Genomic DNA, 7190 nt, shown 5'->3' on the forward strand with positions numbered 1-7190 from the left:
CAGACAAACTGGGTTAAGGTAATTACTTTGTCATATATCTTATGTGTAAAACAGCGTTCAGTACTGAACTATTACACTTTAACTACAGTATTCATTTGAAATATACACGTCTTAGACAGGTCAACAATCGTACATCTAAAATTGACAGTTATGATCTCTTTACTCTTTTTACTTCACAACCACTCATTTGATGTGTTTGAGCTTTTGATTTTGCCATTTCATCAGGGACTTTCCGTTTTGAATTTTCCTTGGAGTTCAGTATTTTTGTTATTTTATCTATTTCCACACAATTGTATCAAATAGATATTTTACTTTTTATAAAATCTCTTTTTATTTTAAAATGTAACTTTATCATTTGCAGTCGTTGCAGTTCCTTTTGAGTACTGAAACTTAATCTAAAACAACACTTATAAGATATACAAAGTTGTGATTAAAGCCATACGCTTGTGATTTGTATTCATATTGAGATTAACTTCATCCCTTTTATTGCAGATGTATTCCTTCATCTATAAATTTCAGAGTTTAAGGCAAAACTTTATAAAGAAACACCAAAAGACCACTTAACAGATAAATAATACCTGCAGGCATTACACAATTGTTTACCATTAAACAATTCAAATTTTACATAATATATAGATGAAATTTTATCTCCTTTTTTGGCTCCTTCCCAGAGTATACAATTTTCATTTGGTTCTATATGCGCATGTTTTAGACGTCTCTGGTGATGATAAACTTGATACATTCCTTGCCTTAAAAACTTTGACAGCAAAGATAAAGTTATCATAAGTTGTCAAAATACAGATATTAATCGTAATAAACCATTTTAGATGAGATGTCATTAAAAAGAGTTTAATGAAGATTTGCCATTTTTGGAGAAGAAAAACAAATTTCAGGGATGTTTTTGTTAAATCAACATATGGCAAAATTGTCGCACTTAATATTTTTTTTGGCTAAAAAACAAATAAGCACAAGACACATTTTTTGGCAAGCGTTGGTCAATATTATTTCTCAAGATGTATTTGTCAAAACGATAAGATAACTTATAATTTTGTCATTTGTCTGAGTTCACTGCTACAAAACACATGAAAATGGTGTATTATTTTCAAAATCAAACGTGCTGTGCTCCATTGAAATAATTAATGTTAATTCGCAAATTGGAGAAATTAAAACTTTCCAAAAATGTGCCGAATCCTTTCAGAATGGTAAACGTTTATCAAAATATAAATTAATATAAATCTTGTCAACTATAGTATTACTCACAACTGTTATTAAGCTGTGCTCTGCATTACCACTACATGCTTGACTTGTTATATATCCTCTAAAGATGGAGTTTAAAGTGTTAAAGAAGCTCGATTTTCCTGCTCCTACTTGTCCAACCAATAGAAGGCGTGCTTGAGGAACTTTTAATTCTTGAAGAGGTTTATATTGCTCTATTTTTGCTTTCAAGTAATTTAGTAGCTTTCATAAAAGATAAATAAATATATGTGTTATGTTTTATAGGGACGGGACAAGTTTTGCAGAAAACATATATCAATACAATAGATATAGAAAGATTTGGTATGAGTGCCAATGAGACAACTCTCCATCCAAGTTACAATTTATAAAAGTAAACCATTATAGGTCAAGGTACGGCCTTCAACACGGAGCATTGGCTCACACCGAACAGCAAGCTATAAAGGGCCTCAAAAAATTACTAGTGTAAAACCATTCAAACGGAAAAACCAACGGTCTAATCTATATAAAAACGAGAAACGAGAAACACTTATGAACTACATAAACAGACGACAACTACTGTAATACAACTACAAGACTAACATATTTAAATTGAAACTTTCCAAGGTATATTTGGTCCGTTCATGTCCGCTTCATTATTTACAATTGTACTAAACCTAAGATTGTAATTTCCTCAGACAGAGTTATATGGTTTTAGTTGTTCATTGTAAATCCTTTTGGTTTTCTTGTATTCAAACGTGTTGTATCTTATATTTCCAGACGGTAAGCGTATTAGCTAAAGGTTATTTTTGCGGATTTATAATTTCTCAATTTTTATGGTTAAAACTGTTTGCGAGGTTTTATTTCTGTGTTTTTTCCCTCTGATTTTAATCTTCTTCACAGATAAATTTTATACGCATATGAATTTTATCTTGATCGATAAATTAGCAAAAACAAAACCGTTGCGATAGTAATAACAATTATTTCGGATTTTCAAAAAGTAAAATAACAAAAATACCGAACTCCAAGGAAAATTCAAAACGGAAAACTGAAAGTCCTTTATCAAATGGCAAAATCAAAAGCTCAAACAATTCAAACGAATGGAAAATAACTGTCATGCTCCTGACTTGGTACAGGCAGATTTTTAATGTAGAAAATGGTTGATTAAATCTGGTTTCATAGCTAGGTAAACCTCTCACTTGTATGACAGTATTTATCGTGGTGTGTTAGATTAAATAAAATTCATTTTCTGTTATTTTAAGTATTATTTAGAATACATTGTTCATATTTAAGGAAACTATAAAAATGTATGCTTAAATTTCAGTAATTGACCATATTAACAAATCTTTCAATCAACTAAGATATTCAATACCAACTATAGTATGATGCATAATATCTCTGTATCGAAAATTGTTCATACAAAGGGTAACATCTTGTAAACAATAGATTTACGAAAGAATGATACTTAGTCATACTTGCTAACCTTTTATGGCTTTGATTTGTATGTCAGATGGTGTATAGCAGAATATGTTAAACTCCTGATGCATATGGTCTTCCTGGTTATGGTTTTTTCAACTCCAGATATGTCTCTATATACACATATATACGACATTCGAACTGAAGTAGCGTAACAAAAAAGCCAGTCACGATAATTGCATATACTATCCTAACTCCCCACGACGTGAAAAAAAAATTGAAAAAAACAGAATGGGTCTAACATAACGTACATAATATGAGGCTATTTTAGAAAAATTGGATAAAGGATTCAATAAAAGTTCGGGATATAGAAGAAAATAGATACAAAAGCTGTGGTTTGGGTATCCAGGGCGATAAAAATATACTGTTGCAGCACTACAAGACCTGATCTGTATGAGTCTATAGTTTGGAAATATTTATAAACATAGCTTGATTCGTCTGAACTGAACATTAATTGTACTAAACCGTACTTGGAATGAATATTGTTAATCAATTTACAAATATATATATAGGCCGTTCTATTTATTCTAACTAATCATACATTAACAAAATCATATTAACAGTGCTTAACAGAGTCTTGATTGTACTCGACATAGAATGAACCGTCCACACACAAGTCGATAATGTTCTCTTTTGATTCTGCATTGTATTGAAAATATCCATGATCAAACTTGGTCAATAACCGTAAATCTGGAGAGCAAAGTTCATGAAAAAGTTTTTTTTCGTTTTGTATGCAAATCAAAGAAAACCGGTTATACTGTTTATTATGCAGGTAATATCCCGACGTCAGTGTACGCATATTTAAGCCGGACCCAAAAATAGCAATCTCACGAATGAAAAATAAATAAAAACGGAGCTGGATCAGTTTCATCTACAGGGTAAATATTTCCTCCTAGGCATGCATTGTGAATATACCTGTTTAGAGTGAACATCACGGGTCTTTTGTATTCTATAAACTGCTATTGTAAAATTTATTACACTAAGTAATGCCAAACTTGGAATTATAAATTTTATTTACTCAAATTCAAATGTTTTGAGTATTTCATTCCAAATAATACCTTCCCATGGTCCTTCTAAAGATGGACTAGCACGTAAGTCTATAGAATGAAATATTCATACTCATTATATACGGAAATGTTGTCTATGTATCAGCTGCTCAATAATCATTAAATAGATTACTGACTGTTTGAAAATGATATGATTTACCACGTCAAAATTTACCTTGGAAGTAATTTTGTTTTTCATTCCAGAGGTAAATAGAAAATGCAGGTAGTTGAAAAAAGAGTTCAACATCAAAATATTTTGTTTTTACTTCAAAAGCATGTGTTTGTTGATGTTTTTGTATATTAATTCCATTTGCTTAACCGATAGTTATTTCCTTTTAAAGCTAATAACAGTCGTGTGTTTGGAAATTTTGCGAATGTCATAAGATGGTTGATGTGTTGCTAAATTATGATAAAGGCAACGTTTGGAATTGTAATGAAATTTGCAATCTGGTATTAAGTTTAGATACTATGACACATTTTGACTGATTTCAATATTTATCATAATGGAACAGTGAAAGCTACCATTTAATACATGTGCCCTTAGGAACTATTGATTCCTTATTTACTCTTAAATTCTGCTTTATAAACTTACCCTCTACCAAAAACACTTCTATATCTTTGATTTGCAAATGTCCATTAGCTATAGCTAAGTTTCTCCATTCATAGTATATGAATGGCCAAAGGCGAAATAAGCAAGCATATGCATTGGTATGACAAGCTCCAGCACTTCTCCAACTAACGGAAGTATACCCACCAAAAACGGGATTGTTGATATTGTACAAAATAGTAACAGTTGGTCCTCTATTATTGCATTTATTATGGAATGCAGTTGCAGAACATCCATCCCTTGTTCCTTTATATAGAAGTGTGTTTCTTTTATTCCCATCAATCCATTTATTCATTTGCAATTGGTCATTCTTCTTAAATTCAACACCCATTTATATAGAGTTTTATGCCTTTGATATCTGATTTATATCTAAAATTATTTTGTAACTCAATTTAGTACTGTAGAAGTATATAATATGATATGGTATATGATTGACAATTTGACAACTATCTTCCATACACTTAGATTGAGACGACATGGATAAGATGTGAACATATAAACATATATATCTTATCCTGCGTTATTTATAGTCACATTCCAATACATGGTTAAATAGGTAAAGACGATTTTTTTCTGTACATGGTCAATTTAATTCATGTACAAGCCATTCGATTTCTTATTTTTTCTTTAAAGTTCGATGCAGATTAAAAAAATCATTTCTTTGGTTCAATTGTTTAATTTGATTATTGAGGAAAAATGAAAATTTGAAACAATGCTTCCTTTTAGAAAATAGTACATGAAGCTGTAATAATTGTATGTACACAACCACACACATCCAACTTATAGTACACATTTGTGGACATGTACGGTGACCTATTGTCGGTAATTTCTGTTTCATTTTGTCTATTGTGGAGAGTTGTCTCATTGGCAATCATACCACATCTTCTTTTTATATGATTTATTTCGTTGATTAAAAATGGGAAGAATGATAAAATAATGTATTGTAGTGTGTTAAAAAAATTAACAGTAATAAATGTAACCAATATACAAAAGAAAAATAGTGACTTCTCACAAGGCTCTTGCAAATGGAATTCTTCGATGTTCGGAATTTTTTCCATACGCTTTTGATTATTAATTCGCCAGAAAAATTATTGTAAATGGTAACAATTCAAACGATTTACAATGATAAAAGGTTTTGATTCACTGTTTGATTTTACTCATCAGATAAGAAACGATGAGCGTGACATTTTTAACGCAACAATCTCAATTTATATTTTCTACTGGTTGTAGTGCATAGATCACAGGACAATAACAAATCTCCGAATATAAATAAAGCTTAACTTGAGAAGTTATAGACAAATATATCAACAAAACTCATCATAGATACCAGGACTAAAATTTTGTATGCCAGACCCGTTTTTCGTCTCCACAAGACTCATCAATGACGTTCGAATCAATGAGGTTAAAAAGGCCCAAAAAAGTACAAAGTATTATCTATATCTCTTCTTCACACAAAAAAAAAAGTCCAAGGAGAGGATATTTCCAAATGCAAATTTTTTTCTTTTTACTACTTTGGTAAAATCATTTAAAAAATCTTTCAAAGAACTCACAAAAACGCTCACCTGCATAATTTCTCCTTTCAGCCAGTTTGTCTTGGTATAAACGTTTGATTTTCCCCACCTTAAGAAGGGTGCAATATGTTCATCAGGAAGATGTCAGGTTATGTTTCGGTGTGCGCTGTATGAAAATTGTCCTGCTTTCCAATAAACTGTTCAAATGAATGATTTCAATTAATCATGATTACACATAATTTTCATTGTCCATGATAACATGATAAATTTTCCTATCATTTAATACTTATCTGTTCTAAATTATGACATCATATGAAAAACAAAGCTGAAATGAAAGTAGGAATTAGGGAAAATACTGAAATTTGATAAAGGTTACCATCAGTTCTTGTGTTATCAAAAGCTAGGGTCAATGATTTATTTTGTCACACGATCCTTCAAGTATTGCCTTCATTACATGCTAATTGTTTCTTTTACTTACAATATTACAGCATCATATGTGTACTTTAAGCTTATAACAAAATTATGTCGTATGTGTGAGCTGCAAATTTGAAATGTTTCATCAAATTTTGATTATTATCTTAATTTATTATATTAAAATTTTTCACTTTTTTATCAGAGACCGGAGCAAACTTCGAATCACACAGATATATCGTTGATGTCAATGAAGTCTTGAAGGTCATCGTAGAATGAAGACGACTTACTCTGCTTCAGAGGAGGGTGTTTTGAAGAAAGTTCATCATCGCTTACAATTTGTCCAACTCATAAATATGAATTTGGGGTCACATGGAGAAAATCTGTTTACTTTGTTCCTCAGTTGGCCTGTGATGGTAAAAAGAAACCAAGAAAAGCTAGGCAAGACTGCAGTGTGAACTGTAAGCAAAGTTTGTACATGTGGAAGGAGGAGCAAATATTAATACCTGTTGGTTCTGGTAGGTACACCATTGTTATGGCTATTTTTAATAATTCCTTTATTTTGCAAGCTTAGTGCAGGACAAGAAAATTTCAGACACCCCAGGGCAAGATTAATGTTGTCTCTGAAGAGGCTCCACTGAATCACAGACTGTCTATATCTTGCCCATGTGTGTCTGATATTTTATTATCGTGGACCTCTGTTTGTGTTTGATTCTTTCACAGAAATCGTCCTGTTGAATCTCTATTTGTGCATATGTACTTCTTTAACACAGAAAGGGAATGAGTGGTGAAAATAAAATAAAAAAATTACAAAGAATTCTGTATGAACAGTAAACATATTACCTGTAATTTAATTTTATTTCTTTTCACTTAACCAAAACCTAGATACACATAAATTGGAAGCTTGTCTTTATCAAGAAATTTAGG

General features: G+C 31.0%; 1 pseudogene; it reads right to left on the bottom strand.

The window, feature by feature from the left end:
* Positions 1-6794, bottom strand: part of LOC127737161 (interferon-induced protein 44-like) — a 31882-nt pseudogene extending 25088 nt beyond the window's left edge.
* Positions 6795-7190: the final 396 nt, after the last annotated feature.

The sequence above is a fragment of the Mytilus californianus genome, unplaced genomic scaffold (genome assembly GCF_021869535.1).
Source record: "Mytilus californianus isolate M0D057914Y unplaced genomic scaffold, xbMytCali1.0.p SCAF_4, whole genome shotgun sequence".
NCBI lineage: Eukaryota > Metazoa > Mollusca > Bivalvia > Mytilida > Mytilidae > Mytilus > Mytilus californianus.